The 12,669-nt window shown below is 43.2% G+C and overlaps 1 protein-coding gene across 9 annotated transcripts in view; it reads left to right on the top strand.

Annotated features, from left to right (window-relative positions):
* MAPKAP1 (MAPK associated protein 1) overlaps nucleotides 1-12,669 on the top strand; it is a 259,514-nt gene that overhangs the window by 97,397 nt on the left and 149,448 nt on the right. The window lies entirely within an intron of this gene.

The following is a 12,669-nucleotide window of genomic DNA, read 5'->3' as shown; positions in this document are numbered from 1 at the left end:
GGTCTCCCACAAAGGTGGCAAGCACCCAACTGCTTGAGCTATCTTCTGCTCCTTCCCAGGGATGTGCACTAGCTATAAGCTAGATTAAAAGTATAGGCTGGGGGCCAGCATTGTGGTTTAACTTGCAATGCCTGCATCACCTATGGTTGCCAGTTTGAGTCCTGGCTGCTGTGCTTATGATCCAGTTCCCTGCTGATGCACAGGGGAAAGCAGTGAAAGATGGCCAAAGTCCTTGGGCCCCTGTGCCCACCTGGGAGATCCAGATGCAACTCCTGGTGTACTTGACTTTGGCCTGACTCACCCCTGGCTGTTAGAGCTATTTGGGGAGAGAACCAGCAGATGGAAGATTTCTTTCTCTCCCCCTCCCTCCCTGTCTCTTTCTCTCCCTCTCTTCCCCCTCTTCCCCTCTCTTCCCTCCCTTTTTCTGTGCCTCTTTCTTTCTCTGTAACTCTGCCTTTCAAATAATTTTTTAAAAATAATAAATCTTCAAAAAAAGAAAAGTGGAAGCTGGACTTGATCCCAGATACTCTGCTATGGTTGTGGGTGTCCCAGGTAGCAGTTTAACCCATTGCACTGCAGTGCCCACACCAGGGAAACAATATGATTTTTAAGGTGAATATTGGCATTTAAAAATTCTGTGACATTTATTCAACTGAAATTCTGCAAGAAATGAATATGATATATATCCCTGGATTATTTCCTTCAATATTTATACAATATCACATTCTCAAAATACTCCACTATCCGTGGAATTAAATTATCCTTGGGGTACCTAGAGGTTTGTACCAAATTTTCCATATAATTTAGGAGGATGATAATGGCTGTACTGTAACCTTTTCTAGAGATACATCATCTAGTAATGGAGCCAAATAACATTCTCCATTGAGTTTTAGTTTTAAAAGTTGATATTAAATCTTGAAAAGACTCATTATATTATGATAATTGATAGAGTTTAAAACTTGTAACTCTTCTTTATGGTTTTAAAAAAACCTGTTTTTACTTTTAAAGCGTATTGATTTTATTATAGAAATGATTTAATAATGAAGAGGTCCCTAAACTTATGCTAGGTGATGGGGCTTAGTTCATGCAAATTACCTTTCCTTGATATTATCATCATCACGGAAGCCTTTGTTTGTATAATTAAATGCAAAGTGCTGTGTAACGTTAATGACCCAAAGAACCCCACGTTGACTATGGAAATTCAAAACGGACACTTTCTGGCCGAGCTGCCTGTGCCTCTTCGTGGAGCATTTTTCAGACAGAGCCCTTTCCCTGCAGTCTCTGCTTCTCAGTTTCACATTTGCTTGAAAGTGTGGTTTGTTGAAATGTCTGCTGGATCTGAGAAAGAGCTCAACTAACAACAAGCAGAAAATGACGTGTGTCAGCAGGTCACAGAGCATTTTAGCATGCTTTATCTTACTTTATATTCTCTGTCCTTATTTTGAAGTATGTGGTCTCAACCTCTTAGTTTATGGCTGAGGAGCTGCACTTTCTGAGGGGTTTTGGACTTGCCCAAGGTTGCACAGTTCAAGAGCTGCAGGGTCAGAATCCACACCTGTCCTGCTGGTTTTGCAAAGAGCCTGGCAAATAGAACCCAAGGTGGTGAGAATGGACAGCGAAAGGAATTACTTTCTGAATTTAAGACTTTGAGAAAATGATCAATGTTCTTGATACAATATGGGTAGGTTCTCATCCCAACCCCTCTCCCAATCTTTTGTGAAATGTCTTATCTCGGTTTGAGCATGAGTGATTGCTAAACCATTGATATCTTGAAACAAGAGAATTATTTTAAACTGTTACTCAAATTTCATTTGATTACACTCAGATTATTTAAACCAATAGTGCAAGGGATTTTATTTCCTTTGTTAAGTGTCAGGTCATCAAAATATGGGGAATTTATTTTAAACAGAAAAATTATCCTGAAGAAAAAAAACGGCTTCTTTTCTTGCTTTGAGTCTAGGACTATAAATTTACATTTGCCCTAAATGTTATAAAGTAGAAAGTTGTAAAAATCACTAGTCTAGGAGAAACACATGGAAAGGATGTTTGCTGTGCTGTGCTGCAAGGGTTGTGTCGCGGCTCCTCCTTGGGAACTGAGTTTGAGGGCCTCGGAATGTAAAGGTGTACCTGTGGAAGTAGGAGTGGATTTGTACAAATTTCCCGAGAGCTAGAACTCAAATCAGCGGGTAAAACCCACAGAGACTGCACCTCAGGGAAAAGAAGCACATTTTACCTGCCATAAGTATTTGCCCAAAAACAGAAGCAGGAGGGCCTACTTCAGAAGAGGCAGGACACTGTCAGTGGAGGTGTTCAAGGGAGGTTTTCAGAAAACCATTTGTTAATTTTTTTTAAGTTTGTTTATTTTTATTTATTTGAAAGGCAGAGTGACAGCGAAAGGGGCAGATAGACAGATCTTCCATCCACTCGTTCATTCCCTAAATGCCAGAAACAGCCAGCACTGGGCCAGGTCAAAGCTGGGAGCCAGCAACTTCATCTGGGTGGCAGGGACCCAAGCACTTGTTACCATTTGCTGCCTCCCAGGGTGTGCATTATTAGCAGGAAGCTGGATTAGAAGCTAAGGTGGAACTCTCTGCAGGGCATTCCAATATGGGATACAGGGGGCTTAACCTGCTACCCCACCCCTGTTGCAGTGATATTTTAAAGGGCATGACCCTTAAGATTCCTTGCAGTTTAAAAAGTCTGTGAATGATGGGGCAGGTGTTTGGCCTAGCAATTAAGGTACTGGTTAAAAGGCATGCATCCCATATTGGAGCGCCTGGGTTTGATATCCAGCTCCACTCCTGACTCTAGCTTCCTGCCAATGCAAACCCTGGGAAGCAATGATGGTAGCTCAAGTGATTGGGTATCTGTCACCCATGTGGGAGACTTAGTTCCTGGATCCCAGCTTTGGCTCCAGCCAGAGCATTTGGAGGGGTGAAACAGCACATGGGAACTCTCTCTCTCTGCCTATCTGTGTCTCTAAAATTAAGTAATTTTTTTTATAGTCTATGAATATAGGACTAGCATTCTGGCATAGCAGGTAAAGCTGCTACTGCAACACTGGCATCCCATTTGGGCACCTGTTCATGTTCTGGCTGCTCTGCTTCCAACCCAGCTCCCTGCTAATGGCCTGGGAAAAGCAGTGGAAGATGGCCCAAGTGTTTGGGCCACTGTCACCCATGTGGGAGATTTGGATGAAGCTCCTTGGCTACTGGCTTTGGCCTGGCCCAGCGTTGCCTTTGTCACCATCTGGGGAGTGAACCAGCAGATGGAAGATCTCTCCATGTGTGTTTCTTCCTCTCTTTAACTCTGACATTCAAGTAAATAAAAAATCTTTTTAAGTCTATGAATGTAAAAGTGGGGGAAAAGATGATAGACATCAGTATTTCTTTTTACTGTGGATGAGCAACTGATAAGTGGTTTTACATGTGCAGTCTCATTGATCCTCAGCACTCTGTGAGAAGGTGCTACTCTGTGTTTTGTAGATGAGAAAATAGTGAGTCAGCCTAATAAATTGTGCAGGGACACAGAGTAAGTGGCCTTGCTAGGGACTGAACTCAGATCTCTGGCTCCATGGCTTGTGCTCCTAACCACCAAACTGAACTCTCTGTAGCTTCTGTTAATGTAGCAAGGATCCTGGAAGCAACCAGATCAGAGTTTGACCTTGTTAAAGAAAGAGTGACAGTTGATGTTCCTAATAATAAAAGCTTAATGGAACCAAGGTTGGTGATCAGAGGAAATTAATGAGATTTTGTCAATTTTATTTTAAACTTAGCTTGTCAGAAAATACAGTGTCCAGTGACAAACTGTGGAAATGTTCTTGACAAATTAACTTGCCTACAGGTGCCAGATCAGGGAAATGTTAATCTAATAGCCTTTAAGCATTCTAGATTTATGAGGGCTAAGGTAGCACTACAAAGCCAAGTCCCTGGCTCTGAATGAACTTGTCATAGAATTTTATATAAAATCTATTCATAAATTCATGCTACCATTTTGAATGTAAAAAGAGTGAGTCCTTTTTGTGGACTCATAAAGTCGAATATTTTATTGAGATCAAAATGCTACAGGTCTGATGTCTGGGAGTTCTCCCCCCTATGTAGACCCTGTTTGTTTTTCATAGGCTGTTAAACGTGGCTTATATCACATTTGGGCCAGGTTTTGTTTGAAATTATTACTTCTGATAAATGAATATCCTTAATTAACACCAAAGTAATAATAATTTAAGATCTTGCATCAAATCTGTTGTGTTGCTAGAGACCAGGGCATCTAGGATATAGTGCTGTTTGATCCTTCTTGAAAAAGCTGGGGAGGAAGATACTGCGGGAATGGAACTGCAGCCGTTCCTCTAAGAGTTTTGCCTTCTGAAGGCTACAAATAACCTTTTTATCAATTTGCATCATTACATTGTCTGGATACACTGATATATTTATTTCTGCATTAAAATTACATATAATGATCTGCTTGTGCAGTTGTGACTAATGGAATAATGTTGCCTGCTTTTTGTCTCTTTAATTGCTGAAGCCAAGCTGTCTATCCTATCTGTTTGTTTCCCTTGGCAGAGAAATTGAACATGCAGCAACAGTTCTGAGATGTGCTACTCAATTTATTATGGTAAACCTTGATGTTAAATAGCACTGCTAACTGAGTCTAATCCCCAGTAGAGTTAAATCAGCTAACTCGCTTGATGTGGGTGTTTCTTCATTCCAGGTTATTTTGAGGGGCGGGCTTTGCTGCAGTGGTTAAGATGCCACTTTGGGGACACCTGTGTTCCATATCAGAGTGTCTGGGTTTGAGTCCTGCCTCTCTTTCTGATTCCAGCTTCCTGCTAATACGCAGGTGGAAAGGCAACAGGTGATGGCTCAAGTACTTGGGTGTCTGCCAGCCACTTGGAAGATCTAGATCTGGCTTTTGCTTGGCCCAACCCAGGCCATTTGCAAGCATTTGGGGAGTGAATCAGCAGGTGGAAGATCTCTCTGTCTCCCTCTCCCCCCCAACCTTTCCAACAAAATGAAAATAAATAAAATCTTAAAACAATTTTTATTTACTACCTTTTTTTTTTTTAAGTGCCAAGCTGGGAGTTGATCCGAGGCACTACATGGGATGTGGGACACAGGCTTCCCCAGTAATATCTTAACCATTGTGCCAAGTGCCTACTCCTTAAGAGTACACTTTTCCAGCATAACTTGCAAACCACAAAGTTTTCATACTATTTGACTCAGTAATCTACTCTTGAGAATTTGTACACAAAGATTTACATAAGAGAATGATAATACTGTTTACAGTAATGAGATATTGGATACAACTTCCATTTTTAAAAAATATTTATTTATTTATTTGAGAGGTAGGGTTACAGAAGGTGAGAGGGAAAGACAGAGAGAAAGGTCTTCCTTCCATTGGTTCACTCCCCAAATGGCTGCAATGGCTGGAACTGGGCCAATCCAAAGCTAGGAGCCAGAAGCTTCTTCCAGGTCTCCCATGTGGGTGCAACAGCCCAAGGACTTGGGCCATCTTCTGCTGCTTTCCCGGGCCACAGCAGAGAGCTGGATTGGAAGAGGAGCAGCCGGGACTAGAACCGGTGCCCGTATGGGATGCCGGTGCCACAGGCGGAGGATTAACCTACTGCACCACGGCGCCGGCTCCCTACAACTTACATTTCTAACAGAGTGAGAAGAGGTTGATGGTTCCCCCATAATGCTGTAATGCAATGCAAGTGTTTAAAACCATGTTACAGGGATATTACTCATTTCTCCCATCAATATGGGCAAGAAACTGCATCTGCCAGGCCCTGTTAGGTGCTGGGGCTGTTTCAGAGAGGAAAATGCTCCTGAAGATCAGGGCCTGGGAGACAGAGGTCTCTACTTGCATGGCCAGTTTATCACAGAAAAGTGGTAGATCGGATGCATCCATTTTGAAAAATAATTTGAGGAATCCTTTCAACTCAGCAAGCTAATCCCAGACCGCTGCTATGTTCCAAGCCCTGAAAGAATACAAAGTGGATGAGGCACATAGTTTTTCCTTTTATGGAATTCACAGTTGAATGAGAGGGTGGGAGAGAATGTAGTAAGTGTAGGTAAAGAGACAAGTGAAGCTATGAGACTGTACACATCAAATTGCTAGGGAAGCAGAAAGAGGGAATTCGTGTGGCCTTCCATCGTAGGAGAGGAATCATTTAAGTTGAAGGACAGAAGGGAGCTACATTTCTTGATCAGCAGCTGTGTGCCAGGCATTTTTCCTGCTTCTTGCTTGCTTTTCCAAGAGAGTAAATAGAGGTTCTGAGAGGTGAAGTTACTTGCCCGGTCTGTGGTCCAGTGGCTATGGAAGCGGCAGAGCCAGGACTTAAGCCTGGATGCAGCCAGCTTCAAGGCTGTGCTCCTGACCGCTTTGCTTAGATTCTGGTGACAGTGCGCCGGGACCAGGTTGTGAAGGCTGCTGGCTGCCACGCTCAGGAGCTGGAGTGCTAGTGCTGGGCGCTGTCACATGTGTCCGAGTGCCTGTGACTTGAGAAACGGATTTGGAGAGAAGAGGATGAGGACGGGAGATTACCGTATTGGTTTCACTGAGAGATGATGAAGCTTGAACAGAGGCAGAGGCAGTGAGATCCGTGAGAAAAGGGAAAGATTTGAGGGTCGCTCAGAGGCATTTCAGTGAAGTGGGCAACGCATCTAATACCAATTTTCTTCCTCATCAACTTGTCTCTCATTCTATATTGGCTCTCCAGTCAAGGTTTTCATCTTTTTGTCTGTAATTATAATATTTATTTTATTTCTAATTATAAAAGGATCTACAAAAATTCATGGAAAACATGTATTATGAAAAAACTATGCATTGATGTCAATTATTTTTGCACCAAAACAAACATCTTTTTATTTAATTTTCTGTGAACTTTTTGAAGGACCTTGTATATGTTTATGTTAGAAAATGCAGAAAATTGATCCCATGTCTCACAGGTAGCTACCGTTTACTTTTGGGTGTATTGGTACAGTAGATAAATAAAATATGCATCTTTTTTCTTCGGCTATGGTTTGACTGGGTGGAAGAGCCACCCTCCTGGGCTCTCATGACAGCCTATACTTTGCCGCTCTTGATGCTTCGTCACGTTGGACCGGAGTTTGGTAAGGGTTGAGTCTGCACTTTGTGCCCCTGGACTTTGTCTGCAGAACCCAGCATGGTATTTCAGCGAGCTCTTCTTGAATGCACAAGTAATTGAGAAAGGCCCCGCCAAGACCCGGTTCTCCTGTCTCTGTGCTACCTGTTTCCTTGAGCTTTCATTGTGCCTCTGTTTCCCCAGTCCTGAGTTGGAAGAGCAGGTTCATTGCCATACAGTCAAACTGTATGATATGAGCTTTATTTATCTCTAGATGCCTTTTTTTTTTTTTTTTTTTTTTTGGACAGGCAGAGTGGACAGTGAGAGAGAGAGACAGAGAGAAAGGTCTTCATTTTTGCCATTGGTTCACCCTCCAATGGCCGCCGCTGCAGCCGGCGCACCACGCTGATCCGATGGCAGGAGCTAGGTACTTATCCCGATCTCCCATTGGGTGCAGGGCCCAAGGACTTGGGCCATCTTCCACTGCACTCCCTGGCCACAGCAGAGAGCTGGCCTGGAAGAAGGGCAACCGGGACAGAATCCGGCGCCCCGACCGGGACTAGAACCCGGTGTGCCGGCACCGCAAGGCGGAGGATTAGCCTAGTGAGCCTCGGCGCCGGCTCTAGATGCTTTTTAATAGTTAGATGCTAGGACTTTGGAATATTGCTTGCTTTGATGTGGTATGAATACCTTTGATCTTTTGGCTACCTTGGGTTTTTTTTATTAGTAATTACTTTCTATTGTGTTGATGAATTGTTTTATGTTTTAGATGATTCCCTCTAAGTATTGTAGCTCAAGGACTATTAGATGCACTGCCACCACCTAGAGCTTTTTCAAAAGAGGCTCCTTATTAAAATGTATAATTTCGGGGTTTGTGCAAAACACTTTTTCCCTAGTCATCACTGCTTCAAGTTGGAATTAGAAGATTAAAAAGATAAAGTGCTCCATTCATTTAATAAGTATCTATCATATTTATTCTGATAGTTTTTTGTACACTTGCTGTTGTGCTTTGAGATAGAAGATAAAGGGATCCGGGTACTATGTAACTACCTGCCCTGTAGTCCCAAGCAGTGGTGACTGTGCTGCAGTCAGCTGACAGTTTCCCCTCAGTCCCCAGTTCCCCCCGGGCGGTTCCTTCTGCTGGAGACTGCTGCAGGCAGAGGCTTTGGTGTCGGTAAGAGATGTTCACGTCTTTACAGAGTGGTGCTTGATTGCATTTAGAGTAACTTTGAGACATAGGTTTGGATCTTGGCTCTTCCACCTTGGCTATGGGTGGTGAGCAGATGACTATGGCCTTAGAAGCCTTAGTTTTCTTTGCCATAATATAAAGGTAAGGATAGAATCCTGTCTCTTATTGTTATTGTGAGAATCAAATGAGATAATTTAGGCAAACATTTAGCAGAGTTTACTAAACAGTTAGCTCTAAATAAATGCTAGTTCTTGTTATAATAATCAATCCTATTAGGGCTCCCCTGGCATCCATTTTTGGCCTCATATGCCCATCTGATAGGCTTGAGTAGTAGAAATGAGTCCGATTTAAAACGTGGGCCCTTTCTTGAGTACTGAGCTGTGTTTCTGAAGCACTTGACAGGTTCTGAAGCACATACATGTCATCCTCTCGTTGAGTCTCTGTCTGGAGGTACTGTGCTGCCTGCCCCTGAGCTCTAGTTCTTCAGGAAGGAGAGGAGTAGACTGCGAGAAAGCAATGGCAGGACGGACCCAGGTCTCCGACAGGCTGATTTGAGGGCCACAGACCCGCTCCAGAAGGATTGCCACTGTTTCCATTTTAACCATTTATCTGCTCGACAAAGTCATTGTTAGCCATTTCAGAGCTGAGAATGTGTGTGGGAGTGTGCACATGCATGCGCATGTGTATGTGTAGAAGAGAGAATATTTTGTGGAAGAATTGCTTCTTCATTATTTGCTTTTAACCTAGAGATAAGGCTTAAAGCAAAAAAAATGTTCAACTTGCTGGGTTATGAAAAGTGGAATTTCTCATATGTTTTTTCAACTGACTGTGTATTTCCTTATCTTCCTCCTGACCTCCTCCTTTACCCAAAATGATAAAATTACAGAGTGTTAATTATGGGAACCACATGGTTACCCAACCCCCACCCCCATTTCCATCTGGGGATGAAGGAAACTGACATTTACTGAGTGCCTGTTGTGTGGCCCAGCAGGCCCTGAGTCACGCATGCGTTCATTATGTAGTTCAACAGAAAAGGGGGTGTCTCCCATGCTAGGGATTATCATGATGGAGAAGTAAACAAAGCAGACGTGATCACTGCCCTCATGGAACTTCAGAAGCTATTGGGGAAGGCACCAGTATGTCATTGCAAATACATAAATGTCCAACTGCAGATTGTTAAGTGCTCTGGAGGAATGAATAGGATATATGTATATAAGGATGTATGTATACAAGGACGCATGTATACAAGGACGTATGTGTACAAGGACGCATGTATACAAGGACGTATGTATACAAGGATGCATGTGTACAAGGACGCATGTACACAAGGATGCATGTATACAAGGACGCATGTACACAAGGACGCATGTATACAAGGACGCATGTACACAAGGACGCATGTACACAAGGACGCATGTACACAAGGACGTATGTACACAAGGACGCATGTATACAAGGACGCATGTATACAAGGACGCATGTATATAAGCATGTGAAGGAGCTTCTTTATGTAGCATTATCAGTGAAGGCTTCTCCAGGGCAGTCAGTGAGCTGGGCCCTGCGTCATCATCAGCCTCCTCCTCCTCGTGATAGGTAGATCCTGTCAGTATTAGCATTTTTCATATGAAGAAACCAAACAGATTTAGTAGCCTGTCCATGGCACATGTTAAAAGATGAGGATTCAGGCTGCAAAGACCCAAAAAGAGCCTTCTTTTTATTTATTTTTTTAGATTTAATTATTTATTTGAAAGTCAGAGTTACACAGAGAGAAGGAGAGACAGAGAGGGGTAGATCTTCCATCTGCAAGTTCACTCCCCAGTTGGCCACAATGGCTGGAGCCGCGCTGATCCGAAACCAGGAGTTTCCTCTGAGTCTCCTATGCAGGTGCAGAGGCCCAAGCACTTGGGCCATCTTCCATTGCTTTCCCAGGCCACAGCAGAGAGCTGGATAGGAAGTGCAGCAACCAGGTCTCAAACCAGTGGCCATATGGGATGCCAGCACCTCAGGTGATAGCTTTACCTGCTATGCCACAGCACCAGCCCTGAGCTGCCTTTTTATATGAGGTTATTTCAAAAGGTTTGTGGAAAAATAGAAGTAAAAAGTTTATTTGGTTACAAAATTTTTTATTTTTATTTTTATTTTATTTGAAACAAGAAACAGAAAGAGAAAGGTCTCCTGTATTTTGGTTCACTCCCCAAACGCCCATCATAGTCAGGGTCTCCGCAGCCTGGGTCCCCATTTTGGGTGGCAGGGACCCAAGTACTTGAGCCATCACTTACTTCCTCTCAGGGTATACATTAGCAGGAAACTAGCAGAGGGAGCAAAGCTGATACTTGAACCCAGGTACTCCAGTATGGATGTGGACATCCCAAGAACATCTTAACTGCTACAACTAACGCTTGCCCTTGGGTGCCAAAAACAAGGCATGGTTAGTTTTGTCATAATATGCATTTTTCATGAACTTTTTAAAAACCTCTTCATGTACATGGATAGCAAAGCTTTTTTTGTGCATCTAATTCCATTTCCACACATTCTGCTGTGGTAAACAGTACCTGCTTAGGCCTTGAAAGATACATGCACTCAGAGTGCTGGCAGGCCATCAGGGCTGGGGGCAGCCATGGGGAGTGGTGAGAGGTGGGTGGGAGTCAGTGCCCTGTGGGTTTTTTGCAGGGAGTTTGGGCTTTATTCAAAGTGTTGTGGGAATCACTTATTGGAGGAATTTAAAGAGGTGCATGCGTGATCAGATTTGAGGTTTGTTTTTAATATATGGAGAACAAATCGGAGCAGGCAGGAATACAGTGGGTTGATTTGGAACTTCTTACAGACTTGATGGTGGTAATAGAAATGGAGAAAATGAAATGGTTTTGAAATATGTATTTTTCAGGGATGAAATTCATGTTACCTAACAGTCACCATTTTAAAGTTTATAATTCTGTGGTTTTCAGTATAATCACAATATTATACAACTATTACTACGGCCTAATTCCAGAACATTTCCATCACCCTTGCAAGGAAGCTCCATACCTCCTAATTTCCCACTCCTCCTAACTCCCATCACCCACTAATCCAGTCTGTCCATTTGGGTTTGCCTATTTCGGACATTTCAGATTTCATAAATGAGTTACTACTATAGGTGCATCCTGTGGTAGCATGTATCAGTAATTCATTCCTTTGTGTGGCTGAATAGCAATCACTCATCAGGTAAGGGCATTGGGTTGTTTCCATTTGACTGTTAGGTATACTGTTGCCATGAACATTTGTGTACATGTTTTTATGTAAACATGTATTTTGAGTTCTCTGGAGTATATACCTAAGAATAGAATTACTAGGTCATACAGTCACTCAGATTTGTTTTGTTTTGTTTTGTTTTTAATGCTCTATTTATTTCTTTCAAAGAGCTACAGAGAAATAGGGAGAGAGAAAGTTCTTCCATCTGCTGACTCGCTCCCCAGATGACCACAGTGGCCAGGGCTGAGCCAGGCTGAGACAGGAACCAGGAGCTTATTTTGAGTCTCCCATGTGGATAACAGAGGGCCAGGCACCTGTGCCATCTTCTGCTGCTTTTCCCAGGTGCATTAGCAGGGAGCTGGATTGTAAGTGGAACAGCCAGGACACAAACAGGAGCCCATTTGGATTTGAGTGTTGGAGGCAGAGGCTTTAACATGCTATGCCATATCACGGGCCCCAGTTTTGTTTTGTTTTGTTTTGGGCCTCTAAGGATCAGAACTTTTTGCAGTAAAGGGGAAGTAATCATTTGGAAGTGTTAGGACAAAAATATCTACACCACCTCCTAGCCTTAAAGAATTGCCAGTTACAAAACTGCAAAACAGTCCCCCTTTAGGAGGACAGTAGAGCAAGCAGTATCCTCAACAACCAGTACGTTTTAGTTGACGCAGAGGTGGAGAGAATGTGGTTGAAAAGCAGCCCAGGTGTATTGCTGACTGGTAGCAGAGGCCCCAGAGTGCAGAGTGGCAGTTTCAGGAGGGAGGAGGCGTAGGTCTGTGAGAACGTGAGGGCATGAGAGGTAATGGTAGATCAAGGAACCGAGGTAAAGAGACTGGAATCAGCCCCAGTCGTTTCTCAGAAGACAAAGCCCTTGGTTCCAGGGCTGCAGGCCTGAATGCTTCACCAGAGTATGATAACTTCCCAGGCCCCTTAGCGCAGTGTTTCAAGGAGTGATAGATACATCAGTTTACAGGGAGGGCAGCAAATGCCAAGGTTGAATGGTGACTTTTCCAGGGTCACATTTACTTTGTAGCAAAGCAAGTCTCCTACCACCAAATATCAACTCTGCTTGTTACCATTCTCATTTGTTCATCTTAGTGGCAGTGCTCATTTACCTCTCCGCTGGCAGAACTGCATCCAGTAGACCATTAAAGGAAAAGACCTTGAAACT

Source organism: Oryctolagus cuniculus, chromosome 1, assembly GCF_964237555.1.
Source record: "Oryctolagus cuniculus chromosome 1, mOryCun1.1, whole genome shotgun sequence".
Taxonomy (NCBI): Eukaryota; Metazoa; Chordata; class Mammalia; order Lagomorpha; family Leporidae; genus Oryctolagus; species Oryctolagus cuniculus.
The sequence above is the reverse complement of the archived record's forward strand: the minus strand, read 5'-3'. Positions and strand labels throughout refer to the sequence as shown.